Source organism: Triticum aestivum, chromosome 7A (genome assembly GCF_018294505.1).
Source record: "Triticum aestivum cultivar Chinese Spring chromosome 7A, IWGSC CS RefSeq v2.1, whole genome shotgun sequence".
NCBI lineage: Eukaryota > Viridiplantae > Streptophyta > Magnoliopsida > Poales > Poaceae > Triticum > Triticum aestivum.
The window spans coordinates 259,405,112-259,431,479 of NC_057812.1; the positions used below are offsets into that span (position 1 = coordinate 259,405,112).

The 26,368-nt window shown below is 47.3% G+C and overlaps 1 long non-coding RNA gene across 1 annotated transcript; it reads left to right on the plus strand.

Annotated features, from left to right (window-relative positions):
- Positions 1 to 216: 216 nt before the first annotated feature.
- LOC123150615 (uncharacterized) lies at positions 217 to 17,168 on the plus strand. The gene is made up of 4 exons (XR_006475243.1): positions 217 to 1,593; positions 2,085 to 2,184; positions 2,274 to 2,337; positions 16,622 to 17,168. It is a non-coding gene; the product is annotated as an uncharacterized lncRNA (long non-coding RNA).
- Positions 17,169 to 26,368: the final 9,200 nt, after the last annotated feature.

Genomic DNA, 26,368 nt, shown 5'->3' on the forward strand with positions numbered 1-26,368 from the left:
CCGTTAATCTGGTCTAAAAATTACCACGTTAATCAGTAATTAGGAGCCGTTAATCTGATGGGGTCGGATTATTACGGTGTAGATCAACCCACATAATCCTAGGCTTTAATTATGATATGTACAGAACAATTATTGACCGGAAAGCCCATGACTCTTTAAAAATAAGAACAGAACCGAACCAGAAGGCCCACAAAGTTTTCACATGGTTGTAGAAATTGAAGCCCAAGGTCCCACGTATACCCCTAAAGTATCTTTGTACACAACCACCTATTCCTTTCCCGAGAGAAAAAACAACGTGAATCAATCTCACGCAATGGGATCTCGATCTACTGCCTCTCTTCCTGTGGAATACGAATCTCTCTCAAATTGGATCAAGCAAGTTGGGGCAAGGATCTGGTGTACTCACGGGGCTAAATTATTTTCCTCGGTAGTTCGGGTTCGTCTTCAATCATCGACGTTTTCTGAAGTTGTTATTTTTTGCTGGTTGGTAATTTAATCGATTGTATGTTTTCCGTTGTCTTCGAGCTGAATACAAGGATGAAGATGTGTTTCTCTAGACTCCAATTCCCCAATCCCTCGACTCTAGACAGGAAACAGGTCCCAGGGATTGTTTCTCCCCAATCCCTCGACTCTCTCTGTGGTAGACAGGAAATATGGTCAGGGATTGCATGGCGGCCGCAACAATGACATGGCTGCTGTTAACTGCTCCCGCTGGCGAGGAGAATGAGAGGCCGTGGCACCCAGCCGCGAGCAAGACGGAGGATCGCTGCAACTCCACCCAGTAGTAGTCGCTCCCACAGTCCCACCCACGAAGAAGAAGAGGGGTTGCTTTGGCTGCTCCCGGTCGTCCCTTGCACCTTCAGCTTGATAGGATAAAACCGTCTGATTCTTGAGGTGTTTCCTTGGTATGACACATAGACATATATTTATTTGGTTTGACTTGGATAAGAGGAGACTACGTCAATGATTGCTTATTCCGTCATATATATGCAATTTCGTTCAAATTTCTAGGCACAGGTGAGTTTGATATGGAGACAATGGATTGGTTACTCTCTCTTATAAGACATGCAGATTTCACATATTTATGATTATTTGAACCTTGCTATCGTCCATCTCATGCATAAAGCATATGATTACATGAAAAGTGTTGTAGCTAATAACACATAATTATCTTCTGATCAACCACCAGACTAGACGATGGGTTCCGCACCATAGACAATCAGCGGCGCCCCCCCCCCCCCCCCCCTACATCTCTAAATGATTTTTTTATATTTTTGCTTCTGATTAACTTATGTGCATCGAGGTGCATCAGGTATCATGAATGGAAATATTATACCAATCTATGCGTCTCACAATCGTTTCCTAATTAAGCATTACCAAGCGTGCAGTGGAGACATATTAATATATAAGGTAATACAAGAAACAGGACTTTGCTATTTGATCACTTAATAGTGGCAGTATTTCAGGCTCAGACTGCGTGCATGTCTGCATACTGCATGCATGTGCGGTTTAATTTTTCAGTGCATGCGTACTCATATATATCACAAGAAGATGTGGTCGACTTGGAGAACGTCTTAACATTTGACGGAGTAGGTACGTGTTTGACTAGCTCCTTTTGTAACCTTCTTTACTATCAATCTACTAATTTGTCCATGAAATTTCTCTTATCCCCTCTGCTACGATAAATGTTATGAGTCAATGCAAAAGTTATTTCAGGATAAGTTATAGTATTAAACTGTGAAGGGGATGTTTGTAGGCTGGTACATAAATATGGTTCATATGTACAAAAAATCATTTGTTCTAATACTGGGTGAGTGCTACTAAAGCATATTAATTAATTTATTGTTGTGGTATTTCATAGTAGTAGTATCTACCACTTATTAATAATCTTATTAGCTCATGATGTGATAAAGTTTTCGATTACGACCATTGGTGTAGTAAGACAGTAATGAGTTTGATATTCATTTATTTCATAGTTTTCTTTAGTTGACTGAACATGATCTAATAAGGAAAACTCATATTAGTCTGACTTATGAAATGCAAGATGTGAAATGAACTCATTTTGTGCACTATATTTTGTCCAGGGATAGACAACCTTTTTTAAAGACGCGGTAGCAACACCAGCACCATTTATTCTGGCGATGACATGTCCATGTACATTGATATGGTTGACACTCACCTCAGGTAATTGCTCCTCCTCTTTGTATATATGTACGGATGTGTTTCTGTAGTTATATATAAATGAAATTTGAAATCCAGCATATTTCATGCAGGCTTCATGGCCATTTACAGAATATCTATATGGATGGAGTATTTGTTTGTTATTTTCTAAAAAAGGTAACATAATCCACTAAATCTTTCTTCCTCTCACCATGATACTTAACGTGGTTTGATTACTCAACAATAAAAGATCTGAAGGCAGAAATTGATTCAAGATGGGACCTTTCTTGCATTCTAATTTCGTGCATTATATTTCTTATCAATATTTTGTAGTTAACATAGTGTAGAATGATATATTTTGATGAAACGGATAAGGAAACAATACATGCAACAATGCAGATCTGCGTATATTCGGCCAATGGCCACTCCAGTACTTCTCTATGAACAAAATATGTGATATATGGCTGCATTAATTACTGCGATGTAAATAAACTTTCATGTAAATTATTATTCCCTGAGGCTTATACTAGGCAGGATATTCATTTGAACAGGCATGGGATTAAGCATTCGCATTGTGTTTAGTTGTAGGTTCATCCGTGGTATAAGTGTGAAACAAATAGTAGTTGAAACTTACACTCCATTTTAGACATTGCAATTTAAATGAGTTATTTGACATCATTGTGATGAATAATACGGCCTTCGATGGAAATGATGGAAGTAACTCACGTACTATTAGTGGGCATCAGGCCTTAGTGCCACTTAAATTTTAGCATCGCAATTTCAGGTCAGCTAGCTCCCTCCAGGGGTTATATCATGAAAGTCTAGACCCATTTAAAAACTCCCTTTTTAAGTTAAAAAAACTCCTTCCTTTTAGTTTACAAGGCTGGCACATATTATCAGGTCAACTTTTACGATCAATTAGACATGTGGTATATTCGGGTAAATAAAATTTGTGTCCTGTAAATCACTTGCATTCATAAGAAATGCGTGTGGTGCATCGAGAGACAACTTATTAATGATACTTGACCCATACCTATATTTGGATTATGTTATTTTATAGAATATCACACATATACCTTCATACAACTTTTTTCTAACTAAGTGCTAATGTTTATTGTATTTATCATCGACGTGTTTTTTCCTTTCTCGCTGTCAGGACCCCGACTCAATGCCACATAGATCTAGCATGTAACACTTCATATCACTTTGCGGCCTCACGCACGGTATTCCCACGGGTGTCGCCTTACCTTTACCCGGGACCGTTTGCGCCTTTTGGCACACGTATATGACAGTGTCGCTAGCATCCATATGATAAGGAGCCCGGGCTGACATGGCTAGTCGTAAACCCAAAGTGGCACAAACTTACAGGGACAGGCATCCATGACCCAGCATCGAACGTGTCGGTCATCAGCGAGTGAATCCAGACTGTAGCACTGGGCTAGCAGGACTCCGGTGAACCGGGCTGTAGCGGGCTAACAGGACTCCGGTATTCATCGCGTGACATTTCCCCGAAGGGACAGACACAGGAACGAAGAAGGACACATGCCGGCCAGCCTAAGTGTTCCGGAGCAGTAGCAAGCTACCATGGCTCGGTGGAAACACTAGGAGACATTTCCCGGTAAGAGAGGCTACTAAAGATAAACAACTAGATAGTCAGATCCCACACATACCAAGCATTTCAATAACATACACACAATATGCTCGATATGTGCAATACAACATGGTATCACAAAATGACTCTACGACTCAAGTAGTTTATTCAATAGGCTCCGAGGAGCGAGACATTACAAACATGGGTCTCATGACACAACAATCAGAGCATACAAGTCAAAGCACAAGCGGAAGCTATCATGTCTGAGTACAGACATCTATAAATGAAAAAGGCTGAGAAGCCTGACTATCGATCAGATCCTGCCGAGGGCACAAGATCGTAGCTGAGGTATCAAGCTAAACGTCGAAGTCCAAGCGGAATTAATAGTGAGACTGAAGTCTCTCTGCAAAAAACATAAAATAGGCAAACGTGAGTACAAATGTACCCAGCAAGACTTACATCAGAACTAACTACATATGCATCATTATCAACAAAGGGGATGGTGGGGTTTAACTGCAGCAAGCCAGCTTTGACTCGGTGGCTATCCTAAACTACGACTGCAATGTAACTCTTTTGAGGTGGCGCACACGAGTCCACATATTCACCATATCAATACACCACTATGGATCCGCTCTCGTCTCCCTACGAGAACGCCATCCATAGCACTCACGCTTATCTTGCGTATTTTAGAGTATCCACTTTCACTTGTCTATGAACTGATATAAGCAACCCAGAAGTCCTTTTCCGCGGACACGGCTATTCGAATAGATCATATTAACCCTGCAGGGGTGTACTTCTTCACACACGCTCTCACCACTTACCGCCGTTTACACGACATGTACTCGGCAACCTTCAAGCGGAAGCCCAACGTGGGTGTCGGCCACGGCCTGCCTAAACACTCGAGTCTCTAGTCCAGGTTTATCGCCTATTCGGGTTCCATCCATGAGGAGATCCGGCCGGAGTTTCGCTCACAGCCCCAAACGATGTGAACAGGGTTCCGTGACACCAAACGGGCGCCCGGTTTACCCGGCCACGTGCCTACCGCATCACAGCCCACCCCTACGGTCAGCGCTGCGCACGGCCTCCAGCATACTACAAACACCAGAAACTACTTGCAACTCCTGGACAGAGGACAAGGGTGATCAAGAAGCCGAGAGGGTCCATTGGTTTCGGGCCCAATGCGTGATAGTAGCTGAATCATGGATCACAAACACAGAACTCAGTTCCTGAGGACGGCTGCAATGAGACAACCCACCATGTACTCCTACATGGCCTCTCACCGCTACCTTTACCAAATCGTGTTCAAACACTTAGCTCACACACAGTAGGACATGTTCACACGCCTCTGATTCATCCCCGATGAATCAGACCTGACTCAACTCTAAGCAGTAGCAGGCATGACAAACAAGCATGAATGAGTAGGCATAACAGGGCTCAAACAACTCCTACTCATGCTAGTGGGTTTCATCTATTTACTGTGGCAATGACAGGTCATGCAAAGGATAAAGGGTTCAGCTACCGCAGCAAGTAACAGATGAATCGGTGTTGTCCTAATGCAGTAAAAGAGAGCAGGAGCGAGAGTGGGATTGTATCGGAATGAACAAGGGGGTTTTGCTTGCCTGGCACTTCTGAAGATAGCATTGAGTCTTCATCAGTGTCAACGATCGCATCATCGGTATCACGTCTATCGAGAGGGGACAAATACCGGCAACACAGAAGGGAACACAATCAATGCAATGCACAATATGATGCATGATCATGACATGGCAAAATGAATGTGTTTTGGGCTAATGCAACTAGCAACAGATTAAATGAAGTTGGTTTGAATACAAGATTCAAATTCAAACTCCATATGTGATTATTCAAATGCCATTTAATTGATTTGTGCTAAACAGCACCTATAAGTTGTTCTAACATGCATGAAAATGGTACAGATGGATTCCTTGAATTTTTCTGATAATTTTTCATATATAATTTATTTAATTTGGAGTTACGGTTAATTTTCTATGATTTATAGAAGTTTTAGCTATTTTCTGAAATTATTAAATCATTTAAGATTTATTTAAATTCCAGAAAGGACTTATTGCGTCATCATGACCTCATAGTGACGTCAGCAGGTCAACGGGCGTCGTCCAGGTCAAACTGACCTGTGGGACCCATATGTCAGCGTCACAGGTTAAACAGGAGGGTTTAGTTTAGTTTAATTAAAGATTAGGGCACTAGGGCCCACATGTCAGTGTCAGCAGGGGGGTAATTAAATTAAAATAAACTAAACTAATTAACAGGGGGGCTGGCCCCACCTGTCATCGACCCAGGGGGGGTCAAACCCCTGGTCAGCAGGGCCTAACCTGCCGGCGGCTTGACGCCGGCGAGGCCGAGACGGCGAAGGCCTTCGGATTTCTTGCTCCGGCGGCCAAACGGGCGGATGAGGGCGTCTACGTGGAGCTGGGACTCGCCCGCATCCATCTGTGCAAACGGCAGGGGCTGAGGTGGCCCGAGCTCACCGGAGGCAAGCTCGCGGCGGTGGCCGGAGTTCGGGCGAGGTCGGGGTTGGCGTTAGGGGGCACGGGAGGGGAAGCTGGTGTGTGAGTTAGGTTCCTGGTGAGGTGTGGAGCACGTTGCCGTGCTCGGTAGCTAGCTCCGGTGGCTCTGGCCTTGTCCGCGTCATCGCCGGCGGTGAGGAGCTCACGGCCCGGGTGAAAAGGCCGGCTACCGTGCGGAAACGAGCGCGGGGAGGAGGGGAAATGGAAGAGGAGCTCACAGCGGATCCGGTAGAGGCAACGGCGAGGCCGGGGAGGGGCTGGAGCTCGCGAATCCTCGGAAGTTCGCCGGCGGCCGAAGGTTGGGGACGAGCTCCGGGAAGACGCTACAGGGCTCCCGCGGTCGAATGGGTTGGTGTGGAAGACGCAGAAGGCGATGGCGGTTCCTCTGAACTCATCGGAGAGGCACGGGGTGGACGGTGGCCGCGGTGATGCTCGTCGGCGGCGACGGGTGTGTTCGGTGGCTGCGCGCGAGAGAGCCAGAGGAAGAGAGGAGCTCGGGGAGAGAGTGAGAGGCCTGGGGGGTGCGTGGCGTCGCGGACGGGGTCCAGGGCGACGAGAGGAAGCAGGAGGTGGCCAGGGGGAAGCAGGAGGTGGCCGAGGCCTCTCGGGCGCGCGCCACGCCTCGCCTCTGTTCGTCCTCCTGGCAAAGGAGGAAGATGACAAGGGGGGGGAAGGAGGTGGGCTGGGCCGGCCAGATGGGCCGGCTACAGGTAAGTGGCCCAGGTAGGCTTCTGTTCTTTTTATTTTTTTCTCTGTTTTGTTTTATTTAATTTATTTTGCCACTGTTTTGAATTTAAAATAATTCAAACAATGCCAAAAACTCCTCTGAATATTTTATATTGCTAAATGGACTTTTCCAAAAGCTTATAAAATATATCAGGGGTATTTGAAATTATATTCTAATTATATGAATATAATTCAAATTCAAATAGCTAATGAATTAAATCCAAAGTCCCAAAAATAATTCCTTAAAAATGTTCAATATTTTGGTTGGGACCAGGACCCTTACCAAAAATTATCAAACATTTAAGAAGAGCATTTTCGAGCAATGAATGAGATTTCTAGGGTTTTTGCCCCTCTTTTATTTAAGTTTTTGAGGCTTCCAAAATTCCCTCGGTTCAAATTTTCAGAATTTAAACATGATGCACACATGAGGTCTAGCCTAGTGCATAACAGGACCAGGGATGTGACAACTCACCCCCACTAAACAAGAATCTCGTCTCGAGATTCAAGCGTAGGGTAGGATGAAGAGAAAACGCAAACTAGTACAATCTTCACGATCCAGGTTGCACTTCAAATGAACGTTGATTTGAACACCATCTTTGTCTTGTCGTCTTGCTCTGAGAACTTCAGCTAATCATGACAAGAAGAGGAAAGGAAAACTCTAGAAGGATCGGTCTCCTCGAAGATTGAACAACTTAGGATCAACTCATGGTTTGAGACATGGAAATATCTCTCAAGCTGAGAGACGAAGCACACCTTTAGAGGAATGGAGTGGAACAGATGACGAAGGTTCACTAGGTAGACAACGATTCCACACCTAAAAAGGTGGTAAACGATTGTCAACGTAGCAAGGAGTTGAGTTGCCATGATACCCCGACGAAACATCCTGGAGGAGGGTGATTCGTAGAGTATTACCTTAAGTGGCAAAAAGAATTACTTTTGATTCAGAGATCATTGAAACTCTTTAAACCAGCCTAAGACAATTCTCGAGCGATCGTTTGGAGGGAGGTCGGTAGAATGGCATACTCGGACTTGGATGATGTGGATTACCTTGTTGAAGACAACGCAATGGATGAATTTGCTTATCACCGGAAATGGAAGAGACCCATGGTAGAACGGCACATTGGCGGTGCAGGCTGGAGACAAAATGCAAATGCTGGGAATGATTCTGGTAACTGGGGAAGAACCCAACAATAGAGAGTGAATTCACTGTTGAATAGATCATAGCATTGCCGAGGGAACTGAGAGCAAACCCAGCTAGTGCCGAGGATAACACGTAGCGCTTGTGCGTGCTCTCAAGAACTTGAGCATTTCCACAATCATCAAGATTCTACCAATATCCGTGTCAAGGATCCTGGCAACACAACTTGCTACCATGATGAATGATGCAGATGCAAAGGAAGGTAACACCTTCTCAGATTTCACCTTAGCGAAGCCAAGGAACAAAATCTGGATGATCGACCGAGAGGCATTTAGCACTCCGCTTCTAATGTTCTCCTTGATGTGCTAGTGTAACCCACTCATAGATATGGTTTGATATCTAGAACATCAAGTAAAAAGGTCGGACTTCGGGAGCACTAGAATCCATAAGGAACAGTTACGGAGGTAAATCCTACGAAATCCCTATGAGGAGGTGGCCAACTTCATCAATCAAGATATTATAATAACAGGTCTTCCGGCTGGGTGTGTTGGCCACGACATCCACTTTACCGGTTATCGCGCGACCAATATTATAATTCTTGGGAAATATTCCAACCATCATATCTGCCTGAGATTCAGATCTGGTTGGTGTCAGGATATTCCATACTCATCGAGTCTAGGAAGAAAAATGAAAGTTTGCAACACAAATCGACGAGATAACGTTGCGGGATTCTCGGGAGATGAACTACGATAGCAAGCTCCAAAACATGAGCTGGTTCTGCTACAAACATGTGAACACGTTGTCCCAGACAAGCATGCCCACATGGTAGTCTTACAATAAAACACTACCGAGTTCTGGTTGGGAACCATCAGCGAGGATATCGAAGTTCTTTCATAAGTCCGGATTAGCTCTTATGAAGATACTCCTTCTCCTTGAACAAATCAGTCAGTGGCTTGGTGTGCTAGGATATACATATGGAATGAAGATGATCAGTCTAACAGACCATAGAATTCTTCGCACGTGCATGACCGACTTGGGATGATTCCAAAGGAGCAAAAACAAACTTTCTCGAATTCACGACGGCAGCTTACATCAAAATGCACGTGAATCAAAGGAAGTCACTCCTTTCATCAAACAAGTACTTCATGAGCTAGCATGAAGAAAATGCTTTCAAAAGTTTCCAACACTAGCTTAATGTTCAACAAAATCATGGAGGAGATAAGGATGTTGTCAATGGGCTCAACAACAATTCATCCGGGTTTCCTTTTAAAAGGAATTCCATAGTTAAGTGAACACGGTGATAGCATTGGTCAGACCAAAGATGTAATGGTGTATGCTCGAGGGATCAACCACAAATAAGACAACATTACGAGCATCGTTGGTTCTGACTTGATTTGACGATAGCCCACACTCAAATCAAAGGATTGATAAGACGATAGGTCCAGCAACTGATCACAGGGACCAATCGATGAAGATATCATCTTTCTTCAACACACACTACACAAGAATATCCCTTTGGAACGAACTAAGTCAGGCAAGCTTTTATCTTCCAACCCTCCAAGTTGTCGTTTAGCTTAACCAACTAGCTCAGGGATATCTAACACCGATTCTTGGAGAGAAGGTGGTTCACAAGAAACCAACTTGATCACGAGCTCAACATAGCGGTCAGGTGACAACCTGGTAATACTTCCGAGAAGATCTTCGGAAATCACGAACCACCGATATGTTACTAAGCTCGAGAACAATCTTGCTTTTCAAGGCAAGATGATATGATCAAATGAGCGAGGACTTGACAAATCCTAACTCATCAATCAAAGAGTGCACCAGGAAATAAGGACTAGGTAGCACGATCAATCTTAGAATGGTGATTCAATAACCAACATACTAAGAATAAAATTATTATCCTTTAACTACCAAGCAACGAGGTTGCTAGGAGTATTGATTTCACACATCACAATTCATTTGTCGGTATTCCGGTTGCATCAACACGGAACCGAGGAATGAAAAAGGATGGCGAGAAGTATCACTATGTCAAGAATTCACAAAAGGTGGTGCAATTCTCATGAAATTCCTGTCATAAAGAAGGTAATACTTCAGGGTAGAGCAGACCAGAAGCTGGATTGTAACTTGATCTACGGAACACAACTACTTTGACCCAATCCTAAATATGGATGAGGTACTGGAGTTTGTTTCTCCTATTCATTCTGAAATAGAATGGCTTGGCGGACCACAAGGGTAATAGGCATCGACGAACGAATGCACGCATACTCTTGACTATCAATTGATAGACGAGGGTCAGAAGACAACTAAAGAGGGACAACTCAAAGGAACATACGATTTTCTGAGTTGTGGATGCATGGTTTAGCATGTCGAACGAATTCCACATATTTCTTCCGGATAACCCCTGCAGAAAGGTAGAACTGGCAGAGTCACAATGTAGAATCGAGAACCCATCGAGAGCACTCTGATTGTGATCTTTCGATCAGCGAGGAACATCTGCCATAAGCGGTTCATAGTATTTGGAAGAAAGGAATACCACGAACATCGAGGACTAATGCAAAGGTTACTAATAACCTAAAGGAACGAGCAAAACTATCAACATGAAGCAAGTAGGGTGAATCTCGGGTTCAAAACCCAGGAATAGAATACCTACTAACTATGTGGCATCACGGGATGCTTTCGAGAATAAAGGCCAGAATCATCACACTGGGAACACAATTCATGGCTAAATTACTAGATGATCCCCTAAGACACCTAGGGTCATAATACTAGCTCCAACATATATGTCAAGGCAATAAAGTACCTCAACTCACTGATTTGTGTGATTAATCTGACCAAAGGCACATCGGAAACAGGAGGAAGGGATTTGCAAATGCATCCGACTATTTAGAAACCTGGGATGGCTCGGACAGCATAACAGCTATAAATGCTCAGAAAAGATTTGAGACATTCACAAAAATGGTGGCATAACCACTCAGAAGCACAATATCAAGGTTCCGAGATCAACAGTTAACATACAGAAGTCGTAGGAACTGAACTCAAGCTTAAAACCAACAATCTTATAAGTCTACTGATTAGTAACACGTGATCCTAATAGAAAGAAGAGATAGCCTAGTTCTCAATCCCCGCAGGCAAGATAAGATGACTCAGATCAGAAGGCATAAGGTATAAGGAGTAAAAAGAGCCTTACGTTCCATCCCACAATCAATTCCCTTACATATAACTAAAGAATTTCTAGACTCAACATCGACCAGTTTGGCTTGGTAATCCTACAGGCAGTCAAGCTCTGATACCAACGCTGTCAAGACCCCGACTCAATGCCACATAGATCTAGCATGTAACACTTCATATCACTTTGCGGCCTCACGCACGGTATTCCCACGGGTGTCGCCTTACCTTTACCCGGGACCGTTTGCGCCTTTTGGCACACGTATATGACAGTGTCGCTAGCATCCATATGATAAGGAGCCCGGGCTGACATGGCTAGTCGTAAACCCAAAGTTGCACAAACTTACAGGGACAGGCATCCATGACCCAGCATCGAACGTGTCGGTCATCAGCGAGTGAATCCAGGCTGTAGCACTGGGCTAGCAGGACTCCGGTGAACCGGGCTGTAGCGGGCTAACAGGACTCCGGTATTCATCGCGTGACATTTCCCCGAAGGGACAGACACAGGAACGAAGAAGGACACATGCCGGCCAACCTAAGTGTTCCGGAGCAGTAGCAAGCTACCATGGCTCGGTGGAAACACTAGGAGACATTTCCCGGTAAGAGAGGCTACTAAAGATAAACAACTAGATAGTCAGATCCCACACATACCAAGCATTTCAATAACATACACACAATATGCTCGATATGTGCAATACAACATGGCATCACAAAATGACTCTACGACTCAAGTAGTTTATTCAATAGGCTCCGAGGAGCGAGACATTACAAACATGGGTCTCATGACCCAACAATCAGAGCATACAAGTCAAAGCACAAGCGGAAGCTATCATGTCTGAGTACAGACATCTATAAATGAAAAAGGCTGAGAAGCCTGACTATCGATCAGATCCTGCCGAGGGCACAAGATCGTAGCTGAGGTATCAAGCTAAACGTCGAAGTCCAAGCGGAACTAATAGTGAGACTGAAGTCTCTCTGCAAAAAACATAAAATAGGCAAACGTGAGTACAAATGTACCCAGCAAGACTTACATCAGAACTAACTACATATGCAACATTATCAACAAAGGGGATGGTGGGGTTTAACTGCAGCAAGCCAGCTTTGACTCGGTGGCTATCCTAAACTACGACTGCAATGTAACTCTTTTGAGGTGGCGCACACGAGTCCACATATTCACCATATCAATACACCACTATGGATCCGCTCTCGTCTCCCTACGAGAACGCCATCCATAGCACTCACGCTTATCTTGCGTATTTTAGAGTATCCACTTTCACTTGTCTATGAACTGATATAAGCAACCCAGAAGTCCTTTTCCGCGGACACGGCTATTCGAATAGATCATATTAACCCTGCAGGGGTGTACTTCTTCACACACGCTCTCACCACTTACCGCCGTTTACACGACATGTACTCGGCAACCTTCAAGCGGAAGCCCAACGTGGGTGTCGGCCACGGCCTGCCTAAACACTCGAGTCTCTAGTCCAGGTTTATCGCCTATTCGGGTTCCATCCATGAGGAGATCCGGCCGGAGTTTCGCTCACAGCCCCAAACAATGTGAACAGGGTTCCGTGACACCAAACGGGCGCCCGGTTTACCCGGCCACGTGCCTACCGCATCACAGCCCACCCCTACAGTCAGCGCTGCGCACGGCCTCCAGCATACTACAAACACCAGAAACTACTTGCAACTCCTGGACAGAGGACAAGGGTGATCAAGAAGCCGAGAGGGTCCATTGGTTTCGGGCCCAATGCGTGGTAGTAGCTGAATCATGGATCACAAACACAGAACTCAGTTCCTGAGGACGGCTGCAATGAGACAACCCACCATGTACTCCTACATGGCCTCTCACCGCTACCTTTACCAAATCGTGTTCAAACACTTAGCTCACACACAGTAGGACATGTTCACACGCCTCTGATTCATCCCCGATGAATCAGACCTGACTCAACTCTAAGCAGTAGCAGGCATGACAAACAAGCATGAATGAGTAGGCATAACAGGGCTCAAACAACTCCTACTCATGCTAGTGGGTTTCATCTATTTACTGTGGCAATGACAGGTCATGCAAAGGATAAAGGGTTCAGCTACCGCAGCAAGTAACAGATGAATCGGTGTTGTCCTAATGCAGTAAAAGAGAGCAGGAGCGAGAGAGTGGGATTGTATCGGAATGAACAAGGGGGTTTTGCTTGCCTGGCACTTCTGAAGATAGCATTGAGTCTTCATCAGTGTCAACGATCGCATCATCGGTATCACGTCTATCGAGAGGGGACAAATACCGGCAACACAGAAGGGAACACAATCAATGCAATGCACAATATGATGCATGATCATGACATGGCAAAATGGATGTGTTTTGGGCTAATGCAACTAGCAACAGATTAAATGAAGTTGGTTTGAATACAAGATTCAAATTCAAACTCCATATGTGATTATTCAAATGCCATTTAATTGATTTGTGCTAAACAGCACCTATAAGTTGTTCTAACATGCATGAAAATGGTACAGATGGATTCCTTGAATTTTTCTGATAATTTTTCATATATAATTTATTTAATTTGGAGTTACGGTTAATTTTCTATGATTTATAGAAGTTTTAGCTATTTTCTGAAATTATTAAATCATTTAAGATTTATTTAAATTCCAGAAAGGACTTATTGCGTCATCATGACCTCATAGTGACGTCAGCAGGTCAACGGGCGTCGTCCAGGTCAAACTGACCTGTGGGACCCATATGTCAGCGTCACAGGTTAAACAGGGGGGTTTAGTTTAGTTTAATTAAAGATTAGGGCACTAGGGCCCACATGTCAGTGTCAGCAGGGGGGGTAATTAAATTAAAATAAACTAAACTAATTAACAGGGGGGCTGGCCCCACCTGTCATCGACCCAGGGGGGTCAAACCCCTGGTCAGCAGGGCCTAACCTGTCGGCGGCTTGACGCCGGCGAGGCCGAGACGGCGGAGGCCTTCGGATTTCTTACTCCGGCGGCCAAACGGGCGGATGAGGGCGTCTACGTGGAGCTGGGACTCGCCCGCATCCATCTGTGCAAACGGCAGGGGCTGAGGTGGCCCGAGCTCACCGGAGGCAAGCTCGCGGCGGTGGCCGGAGTTCGGGCGAGGTCGGGGTTGGCGTTAGGGGGCACGGGAGGGGAAGCTGGTGTGTGAGTTAGGTTCCTGGTGAGGTGTGGAGCACGTTGCCGTGCTCGGTAGCTAGCTCCGGTGGCTCTGGCCTTGTCCGCGTCATCGCCGGCGGTGAGGAGCTCACGGCCCCGGTGAAAAGGCCGGCTAGCGTGCGGAAACGAGCGCGGGGAGGAGGGGAAATGGAAGAGGAGCTCACAGCGGATCCGGTAGAGGCAACGGCGAGGCCGGGGAGGGGCTGGAGCTCGCGAATCCTCGGAAGTTCGCCGGCGGCCGAAGGTTGGGGACGAGCTCCGGGAAGACGCTACAGGGCTCCCGCGGTCGAATGGGTTGGTGTGGAAGACGCAGAAGGCGATGGCGGTTCCTCTGAACTCATCGGAGAGGCACGGGGTGGACGGTGGCCGCGGTGATGCTCGTCGGCGGTGACGGGTGTGTTCGGTGGCTGCGCGCGAGAGAGCCAGAGGAAGAGAGGAGCTCGGGGAGAGAGTGAGAGGCCTGGGGGGTGCGTGGCGTCGCGGACGGGGTCCAAGGCGACGAGAGGAAGCAGGAGGTGGCCAGGGGGAAGCAGGAGGTGGCCGAGGCCTCTCGGGCGCGCGCCACGCCTCGCCTCTGTTCGTCCTCCTGGCAAAGGAGGAAGATGACAAGGGGGGGAAGGAGGTGGGCTGGGCCGGCCAGATGGGCTGGCCAGCTGGGCCGGCTACAGGTAAGTGGCCCAGGTAGGCTTCTGTTCTTTTTATTTTTTTCTCTGTTTTGTTTTATTTAATTTATTTTGCCACTGTTTTGAATTTAAAATAATTCAAACAATGCCAAAAACTCCTCTGAATATTTATTATTGCTAAATGGACTTTTCCAAAAGCTTATAAAATATATCAGGGGTATTTGAAATTATATTCTAATTATATGAATATAATTCAAATTCAAATAGCTAATGAATTAAATCCAAAGTCCCAAAAATAATTCCTTAAAAATGTTCAATATTTTGGTTGGGACCAGGACCCTTACCAAAAATTATCAAACATTTAAGAAGAGCATTTTGGAGCAATGAATGAGATTTCTAGGGTTTTTGCCCCTCTTTTATTTAAGTTTTTGAGGCTTTCAAAATTCCCTCAGTTCAAATTTTCAGAATTTAAACATGATGCACACATGAGGTCTAGCCTAGTGCATAACAGGACCAGGGATGTGACACTCACTTTCCTTTTACTTTATAAATTTATATGTGACAATGGTTTATTTCCCAGCCAAAGGGAATTTATCCAGATGACGTAGCTACAGTTAATATAGTATGCATTCCATGATCTTGCTTTTCTCACTTTATTTGACCCATTAGATTTCTTGGTAGGAATTGTCTTGCCATTGACCCTCTTACAGAAATGTAGGGAAAGGCTGCGTACTATAGACCCGAAGTGGTCGGACCCTTCCCTGGACCCTGCGCAAGCGGGAGCTACATGCACCAGGTTGCCCTTTAATTGTCTTGCCATTGACCTTATTTCATGTACAGAATAACTACATACTTGCAAACCTGTAGCATAGAAGTGCTCACTAATCTATCATCAGGGGAACAAGGTACTACTTGCTTAACTGCTAGCTTTGCATTTTAAGCTAAATCAGCTTGAAAGAAATTGACATACTTTAGAATATAGTACTAATAAACATACATAAAGTGCATAAGCATGGAATATTTCTACATGTTCGATAACATAACACAATATGAAATCATAAAGAAAGTAAATTAAATACAAATTAGCGAGGCATCACAATTATACACAAAATGGAAATGAAAATATACATACATAAATATAGTTTTTTTTTCAAATATGTCAATACCAAATTTTAAAATTACAAGGTGTTCCACATGTATTGTCCAAAATCTAAAAAAAGATAATTACATATTTACTCCTTCCGTCCCAGAATGAGTGTCATGGCTTTATGGCTTTAGTTCTAATAAGAACTAAAGCCACAACACTTATCTTGGAACAGATAAACTATTTTTTAATAAACTAGCCCGCGCGAATGTACGGGTTGGTGTCGAGTAGCACTAATTGATGACCACATGCTTGCCCTTTGATTGATGCGATAGGTTGTGTCGTTTGATCAACCAGCTGTACAATACTGGCCCACTTCTTTTCCTTCAGCCCCATCTAATCTTTTTCCTCCGTCAGAGAAGCGCAACCAACGCCTTAAGACTACTGGGACAAGGCTCCGAAGCGGCCGAAACAGCAAAGGCAGCGGAGGTGGCCGGTAGGCCAGCTGCTCGGAGGCGAGACGCAAGGCCGGCGGCTCAGCGGGCCGCAGCCGGGACAGAGGCGACCGGCGGAGGCGCGCCGGCGAGGTGCGGGCGCGACGGCGATGATGCAAAGTCCTCTCGAGTCCGCTTGTGCAGAAACGGAGCAGCAAAGTGCGGCCGGGTGGCTCGCCGACGGCTCAAAAGTAAGGCGGCTCAGGCCAGGGAGCATTGGCGGCTCTAGCCAGCGGCAGCTTTCAGCGAGGCGGCTTGGAGACTGCCAGCGACGTCTCGTGTTGCGGAGGCAACCCAGCAGAGTTGAGGTCGGCGGGTCACGGCCTCGGCGGTTCAGTGGAAGCCCACAGCAAAGCAGAGCATGGCTAGTCGGCCGCAGTAGAAAAGGCGACTTGGGAAAGCCCGCTGCGATGCAGAGGCGAGGCTAAATTTCGTGTTTTGACTCTTTTCTGAAACCTATTCAAGATTTGACCTTAGTTTAATATTTTTTCGAGATCTGATCCTTTTGCTACCACCAAGGACCATGACAGTAGGGTATAACAGTCTACCGCCAAGGTCTCTGGCGGTAGGGTTGCATGTCCTACCGCCAATAACCTTCTAAGTATTGAACAGAGTGTGTGTTTGTGCCTACCGCTAAGCACTTTGGCGGTAGGGTTGTGCAAGCTACCGCCATGGACAATAACAGTAGCAAAAAGGTCAGATTTCAAAAAAAAATTCAAACTAGAATCAAATCTTGAATGAGTTTCAGAAAAGGGTCAAAACACGAAAATTTATCCAGAGACGACGTACCACCGGGCAAAACCAGGAGCATTTAGTAATCCTTGGCTCCACACGCAGCAACTAATACTTTAATTAATACTAGAAGAACGCCCGTGCGTTGCAACGGGGCCACATTAACTTTAAGAGTTCAATATTAATATTCCCACACATATCAAGTGACATTGGCGACCTTTTTTACCATCAAATCCTCACACACACACACTCTCCCTCCCTCTTCCTCACTCTCTCTCCCCCTCTCTCTCTCTCTAACACACACACACACACACATATCCATCTTATTGGATACGGGACCATAATCCATCTATGTCACACACACACGCTAGTGCATGCATAACAACATGGACTATGTGTATTATATTTGCCACCACAACCGAGGGAATTAATTTCATGTAAATCGGCCAGCCATAACTCCAAGAATACGTGGAGGAGGTGGCCCGGGTCGGCGCCGTCTGGCGCGGGCCACGAGCCCGCTTCCAAGTGTGTCTGCGCGCCGACCACCCACGCCGGGTCCTTCAAGTGCCGCTTCCACCGCACCAACTCCCAGGGCCACGGCCAGGGCCAGGGAAGCCGCCCTTCTTCGCCCCCTTCACCGGTCGCGGTCAACGCGGTGCCACAGCACCCGGCCTCGCCGTCCTCGTCCTCCGGTACCGTCGCAACCCAGTGACGCAGCCCAAGCATCGGCCTTGAGAATCAAGAATGCTCGACAACGGAGAGGGAAGGGAAGATCATATACATGTCATAAGAAAGAGAGTTTATTTACTGCTCCCTCGATGTATTGTTTTCTTTGTTTGGAGATTGATTGCCATCCGTGAGTTAAGGTAAGATTAATGTGATTGAGCGATTTTTCTGAAAATGAAATATTTGTTTTCTAATTAATGTGATTGAGTGATTCAAGGTAAGGTTAATTAATTTAGATTTGATCTTTAAAGATTGTTCGTGATTGATTCTACATTACTAAATAACTTGCGCCAGTATGGAAAGTTCTGATCTATTCAGATTTCTTTCGTTGTGTGAGAGGGTGACGCGAAAATAAACCGATGAAGTGGTGGGAAGGGACGAAAAAAAATCTACGAAAAAACCAGCGAAGGTGGGAGGAGACCAAAAAATCCCATGGGAGGTGGGACGAAAAAAAACCCTGGAAGCGACCCCCTTCACCGGTCGCGGTCAACGCGGTGCCGCGGCACCCGGCCTCGCCGTCCTCGTCCTCCGGCACCGTCGCAACCCAGTGACGCAGCCCAAGCATCGGCCTCGAGAATCAAGAATGCTCGACAACGGAGAGGGAAGGGAAGATCATATACATGTCATAAGAAAGAGAGTTTATTTACTGCTCCCTCGATGTATTGTTTTCTTTGTTTGGAGATTGATTACCATCCGTGAGTTAAGGTAAGATTAATGTGATTGAGCGATTTTTCTGAAAATGAAATATTTGTTTTCTAATTAATGTGATTGAGTGATTCAAGGTAAGGTTAATTAATTTAGATTTGATCTTTAAAGATTGTTCGTGATTGATTCTACATTACTAAATAACTTGCGCCAGCATGGAAAGTTCTGATCTGTTTAGATTTCTTTCGTTGTGTGAGAGGGTGACGCGAAAATAAACCGATGAAGTGGTGGGAAGGGACGAAAAAAAATCTACGAAAAAAACCAGCGAAGGTGGGAGAAGGTACCAAAAAAAACCATGGAAGATGGGACGAAAAAAAATCTGGAAGCGAGACTACCAACTGCTCCATTAGAAGTAGAGATTTGTTTGATCTCTTGGATTGAGTAGTACTATGATTGTCCGTTGTGGCATACTGTATTGTTGGTTTCTCCACCACGATGATCTCTTCTTTTCTTTTCTTTTTTCATGGCAGAAATCTAGTAACTTTTGGCTGCTTTCGTTGATTTCTCTGTACAATCTACAGCCGGGCAGACGGACTCGATCCAAAGTTTTTAGCTCTTCACGTCCGGGATATACGCGTGTTGTTTGCTGTTGTTCTCATCTCGGTCTTGTAGCCTTTACACATCAGAGAAGTGCATCATGGACGCAGCGGCAGCTGCACGCACGGCATCGACGGCACCGGCAAATTCGCGATTCCAACCAGGGAGCCTGCTAGTTAGGGCATCTCCGGCCGTGTTTCAGAAAGGTCTTCTCAGATGTTTTTTTTTGCACCGGTACCGAAAAATCGGCCAAGTTGCGTTTCAGAAGCCCGATTTTCGCCGGCCTGACCCAAAAACAACGTCGACGGAATCAGGCTGAACCCGACGCGCTGGGGGCGCCCGGGAGCGCCGGGGCGAACTGTTTTGGCGCGAAACAGCCGCAGGCCTGCCGCGTCAGGGACACGGCTCTCTTCTCGCCCCTTCGTCATCCTCATCGCCTCGTTTCCCGCGGCGAATCAATGCCAAAGCTACCGCGCCGGTCAGCCTGCGCCATTGATGCCTCACGGGCGGCACAGTGAAGACCGAATGACGCGTGTCCCTCGCCCTCCCTCGCCCGCCACGCGTACACACGGCGGCTCGCGCACGGGCGGCGGCTCGCGCACGGGCGGCGCCTCGGCCTATATAAGACGCGCCCCAGCGCATTCGGCGACTCGCACTCTCTCGCCGTCGTCGTTCCTCCCTCTCTCTCTCTCGCCGTCTCCAGTTCATCACACCCATGGCCGAGCGCTTCCCAGGCGACGGTGCGGCGGCGAACAGCTTCGGCCGCCGCCATCTTCACGAGGATGAGGCTCGCCTCCTTTTCGAGGCCGAGTATCCGGTCCCGCCGGACATGCGGGTGCCCGGGGCGTGGAGGATCAGCGCCGGCGACGTGCCGGTGCCCCCGATACCCACCGGCGTGGCGCGGCGTGCGGAGATCGCACGCATCCGCTCGTCCCTGCCGCGTGTGGCGAGGGAGGGGCCACGGTACGTCCCTGACAGCCAGCTCTGGGAGCCTTATTTCCGCCGCCGTCACGCCGAGCAGCTCGAGGCCACCAACGATGCCGTGCCCTCCGGCAGGCTCAACGCCGCCGGCCAGCGTCGGTGGTGGGGCGTGCCCGGGCGCACGTTGGAGGACGGCAACACGCCGCGCCTCGAGTACCCCGCTCCCCCGTCCTTCTCACGCCGTCGGGGAAGCTCTTGGACACCGAGGTGCATGGAGACCGGGGGGTCCTCCTCCTCGTCCGGCGGCTCCCCTGCTTCCACCTTCGCCCCATCAAGCCGGAGCCCCAGGGCACGCCTGTCGGCGCGCGCACCCGCAGCTCCAGCGACCGCATTGGCGACAACGCCTCCCCCACCGTCCGCTTCGTCCTCGTCGAGTCCAAGCCGGAGCCCGGCCTCCCCGCGGAGTACGAGAAAATAGCCCGGCGTGGCTTCTCCGACAAGGACGCCCTGCGGTGGGCGCGGGACGACTACCTCTGCGACGAGATGGTCCGGCAGCGCCGGGCCCTGGAGGAGATCGCCGCCCACAAGCGTGGGCGCGAGGACGAGCACGGCGTCGTGGTCCTCGACAGCGACGACGACGACGACGCCCCCGGACCGTCCAACCCGCCGCGCCAACCGGGGGAGGGATGCAGCAGGGACGGCGGAGGCGTCGGCGGGGGCGACGACGACGACGACGACGGCGGTGACTACACGCGGTTCTATAGCCTCCTCGGCATGTAGAACCGCGTGGGCGGGCGGCGAGGCGGGCGATGAGGAAGACGGTGGGGGTAGCCCGCGGTAGCTCTTTTTTTTGTAAAATATGTTTAAATTTGAACGAACTCGAACATGTTTGCGTTGTGTTTGCACCGAATTTAAACATTTTAAAAATCCGTGGGGGGCCGCGACTGAGGGCATCACGCCCCCAGTGCACGATTTAACGCCGGTGCGCCTTCAAGGAGCGATTTTTTGCCCTTGCTGAAAGACCAACGGCTCGAGATGCCCTTAGAGTATAGCCCCAACGTTGGCTATCGTATATGCGTATTCCTTGACAGCATGTCCTGACATAAGCCGCTTCAAACGCAGCGCACGGTGCAGGGGTCTGTACAGCATGGGCCCTCAATTCATTTTACTAGTAGTATCACGTAAGACGAGAGTACCTGCAAAGCGCAGCAGTGGCTAGAGGCTGCCCAAGTCCACACGTATCATAATTTCTTCGTGACAAAAGCTTATCCACCTGATAAATAGAAGAGACTACACAGCCAGCTAGCAATTTTTCTCAGCTTTTCAAATTGCCACGAACAAATCTATCAGCTGGAAACAGAGTAACAGAAGCAAAGATTTATTACCTCAAATTGCCACGACATGCATGCCGGTAAAGATTGTGAGAATACCAATTTGTTTATCTCATGAGCAACAGAGAAAGTAATTAATACGAATTAAACTTTTTTGTTGGAGCATTATTTCTTCTTTTTACCAAAGAACTTCACCCACCCGTCTTTCATGGCGCTCGCCGGAACAAGTTCGATTATGGGCATATGATTCTTTGGTTTGGCAGCAAATTATGGTCTAACTCAGTGTGGGTACCGGATCAAGGCTGACCAAAAAGGACGTTGCCAAGTTAAAACCAAAAAGCGGTGCCGTACAAAACACGCCGGTCCAAGAGTCTTCACTCTTTACTCCGGACCCACCTAGCACGTCAGGGACAGGTAAAACGTACCTTCATCAGACTGCTTGTAATGGGTAGTATCATAAGTTAGTATCATATAATAATATCATAGATGACTTTATTTATTAGCATTCATGACACATAGTAGTGTAGCATTTATTATGATACAGTATTATAATATGATATTCAATCTTCTCTTTCTTCATTTAATTCTATGCCACATCATCTAAATTGCCTAGTTGGCATGCATGATACTAGTTATGATACTCCCATTACGACCAACCTCAAGTGTATTCATCTGTATTAGTACTACACAAGCTGTTTCAGCAATATTAATGCACACATCCCCCTAAAAATGCATGCGGCCAGATAACTGCGTTCAGATGTCGCTACGTGCAGGACGTGCGCTCTCTTACACATCATGCCATATTTAATATGGATACGGACGATGCCCAGTCGGTGTCAGCGAATCAATCACGCGTATGACTTTTCTTCTTCTCAGGAGTAGCCGCAACCATGAACACACGATGGTGATTTGTCGGTTGATCTGACACGTCTTTTTTAGAAATTCGTCCGTCTTGATGACTTAAAATCAGTCCAAGTGATCACAAAACCATGGATGACCAAAGCTGTAACCCTAATCATTTTCTGATATTAAATCTGGAATGATAAACTTGAAGCTGATGTTGATCCTTCCGAGCTAGGTCTCTTCTCATCCGGAAAATTGGGAACTTCTCGATTCTTGAAATAGATCCCTTCAATAACTCAAGACCACCGTGCGTGAGCCTCATGGTGGGTGCCAACTATTATGAATTTGTCACGGCAAATGTCTTTAGTGTAAGGACTTAGTCGTGAGGCCGACGCATCTAATTGGTAGCTTGAGAGGGGTTGAGCGGGACGAGAGATGCGAGGTTTTACCCAGGTTCGGCCCCTCACGGTGGAGGTAAAAGCCTACATCTTGCTTCAATGGTATTGATCATGGTGATGCTCACGATTATAAGGGTGCTATTTTGCTACCTCTATCTCGAGAGTTATTGATTTGTCTGTCTAGACTTGTCAGACTTCTCCCTCTTGGGGTGCCCTACCCCTTCTTATATAAGTTGGAGGGGCGACTTACATGACTAGTCCTAGTAGGATTAGGATTACTCTATTATAAGTGGAGTCCTAGTCTTGCTTTCTTTGTAAGGGAATATTCTTTATCCTTTCCTCTGAAGCCGACCGACCATAACATGAGACAGTTTACTGTGCCTTGGGCCTTGTCGTCCGTATGACCCGCCCGCCGGGTCACTAGTAAGTTGCAAAGCTCCGGCAGGTTACCCGTGAGTCGCCAGGTCTGGGCGGGTCACCAGTAAGTGGCCAAGCTCTAGCCAGGTCATACATCATGCCGGGTTACACCGCGGGGTATATCCCCGAAACAGAGCGTGTGGCCCGCCAGGCCACCGCGTACTGCATCGAGATGGTGAGCTCTATCGAAAACGGCCAAATGACGTCTCTCTACGATGCATCTCCAGGGAGCATGGATGCGAGCTGTTGGCTGACATACATTGTGGGGATTGCGGGCATCACTCTTCATCGCGCACTCTTGTGGGCAAGGCGTTCCGCAGCGGATTCTACTAGCCCACGACACTCAGTGATGCCACCGAGCTGGTAAGATCCTGTGATGCCTGTCAGTTCCATGCCAAGCAGATTCACCAGCCCGCTCAGGGCCTCCATACCATTCCGCTCTCATGGCCGTTCGCGGTTTGGGGCTGGACAAACTGGGCCTGTTCCGCCGAGCCACCCCGAGGCTACCACTACCTCTATGTCGTCATCGACAAATTCATCAAGTGGGCGGAGGTGGAGACCATCCGCACCATCCCGGCCGGTTTGGCCGTCAAGTTCATCAAGGGCCTTGTGAGCCACTTTGGGGTTCCTAATTGCATCATCACCGACAATGGCTCACAGTTCATCAGCAACCTTTTCAAAATGTATTGTGCTAACCTTGGAAAGCAAATATGTTACGCTTCGATGGCACATCGTCGGAGCAATGACCAGGCTGAGTGCGCCAACGCAGAGGTCCTGAGGGGCCTCAAGGCAAGGACCTTCAAGATGAAGCTCAAGGCATGCGGCAGGGGCTGGCTCGACGAGCTCCAGTCCATGTTGTGGTCCATCCGCACCACCGCGATCAAGCCGACGGGCGAGACTCCATTCTTCCTCGTCTACGGAGCTGAAGCGGTTCTCCCTCACGAGGTTAGGCATTGCTCCGCGCGGGTCTTGGCGTTTGACGAGGCACGCCAGGTCGCCTCGTGGGGGATGGACCTCGTGCTAGGGGAGGAACGCCGCCGCCAAGCCTCGCTTCGAGCAGCGAGGTACCAGCAGGCGCCTTGGCGGTACCACTGCCGCAGCGTCCGCTCCAAGACGCTCAAGATGGGTGATCTCACCTTGAGGCATGTGCTCTCCAGGGAAGGGCTGCATAAGGTCTCGCCCATGTGGGAGGGCCCGTTCAGGATCGCCTATGTCTCCAGGCTTGGCGCCGCGCGCCTGGAGACGCACGGCGGGATCCCCATCCAGAACGCTTGGAATATCCAGCACCTCCAAAAGTTCTACCCATGAAGCAAGGCCCCACGCTTGTGAAGGTCTCCGCTCATGACACTCTCACATAATAATGAGTTGGGGCTGCACACACCCTAGAGTCTCCTAAGGTCGCCCTTGGGCCTCACGGGGGTAACCACCCACGTCCTAGTGGAGACCCCATGCTCCGCACTCGTGGGAAGTAGGCCTAGTGGGAAGACAAGAAGACTACTGTAGGTGCCGGACGCGGCTATTCTTTTGCTTGCTTTCTTTAGCTGGTTTTCAACTTCTTGAATGAAATTTGGAGCTTTTGTGTTTTCCATTCGCCAGAGTTGGAATTTTCTCTCTTGTTCGCTCGCCTTTTTCAATCTTGTCCTAGGAAGAGCGGCAGTTGCACGTTGCTCCTCCTCGCGTGTCCCCTGCGCGGGGCTAGGTAGGTGTGCGCCCGCAGCCACACCTCGCCGAAGCCCTGTTGCCCCAGAGCTTTGGCGTCCTTACCTCGCGAGATGTTCTCGAACGAGCTCGTGGGCATGCGTACCCTCTTGAGTTTGTGCCTCCAGGCATCGAGACGTGGTGTACCAGCCACAACCAACCCACGCTTGGGTTGTGCGAGGTAGGACGAGACGCCTCATGAGGCCACCTCAAAACTCTACAGCTATACTCCCTTCATCCGCGAATAAGTGTACATCTAGCTTTTGTCTTAAGTCAAAGTTTTAAAACTTTGACCACCTTTTTAGAAAAAAGTAAAAACATTTATGGCATCAAATTAGTATCACTAGATTCATCTTCAAATGTACTTTGATAATATATCAATTTTATGTCATATATGTTACTATAATTTTCTATAAAATTTTGACTAAAAACAAAAGGTAGATGTACACTTATTCCCAGACTCTAATGGGATGCTAAACAATAAACAAAGGCATGAATCAAATGGATGATCTGAACCTAGTCCTTGTTTTCGTTTGAATTCTCACCTTCGTATCCTCCAAGTCTCCCATGTTGTTGTCGTCCTACTCCTACCCACCTTCCATGCGAACTCGACCCATGACCGATTGTGGTAATAAAATGCATAAGTGTTACGTTTGATATATATGGACATTTTCTATTCCTAAATAACTACTCCCACCATTCCTAAATGTAAGTCATTTTAGAGATTTCAATGTGAACTACATACAAATGTATATAGACGCATTTTAGAGTATAGATTCACTCATTTTGCTTCACACGTAGTCTGCATTGGAATCTCTAAAAAGACTTATATTTAGAAACGGAGGCAGTACAATCCACCATCTATTTTTCAGGCAATGCAACCATGTCACATAAACAAGTCATGCATGCAAGCCATAAATTATATTTTTTTCATTACTATATACATGCAATGCTGCCACATCAATTTTTTTTTAGATAAGAGGCCTTGGCCCGACTTTATAAATAAAGCCACACGGCAGCGTCACAGACCTGAACACCCAAACAGATAACAAGAACCACGAATCCAGCGACCAAAAGCCTAGAACAGGCGAAAGAAGTTCAGAGCGATACATGGCACCCTGCCATACACAGCGCGCAGGCCGGAGGGGAGAGATGACTAAGACCAACCGATAAAACCACCGCAACAGAGATCAGACGTTAGGACCCAGCCCGGAGAAGAAGGATGCCGAAGCCCGAATTTTGGCGATGAGCGCGTCCAGGGCATCCCGATCGTCTTCTTTAGTCAATAATCTCCACTGCTGCAAGATGATACAAGATTTGAAAAGAACGTCAGCAGGTTTAGATGGAAAGATATGCTCGATA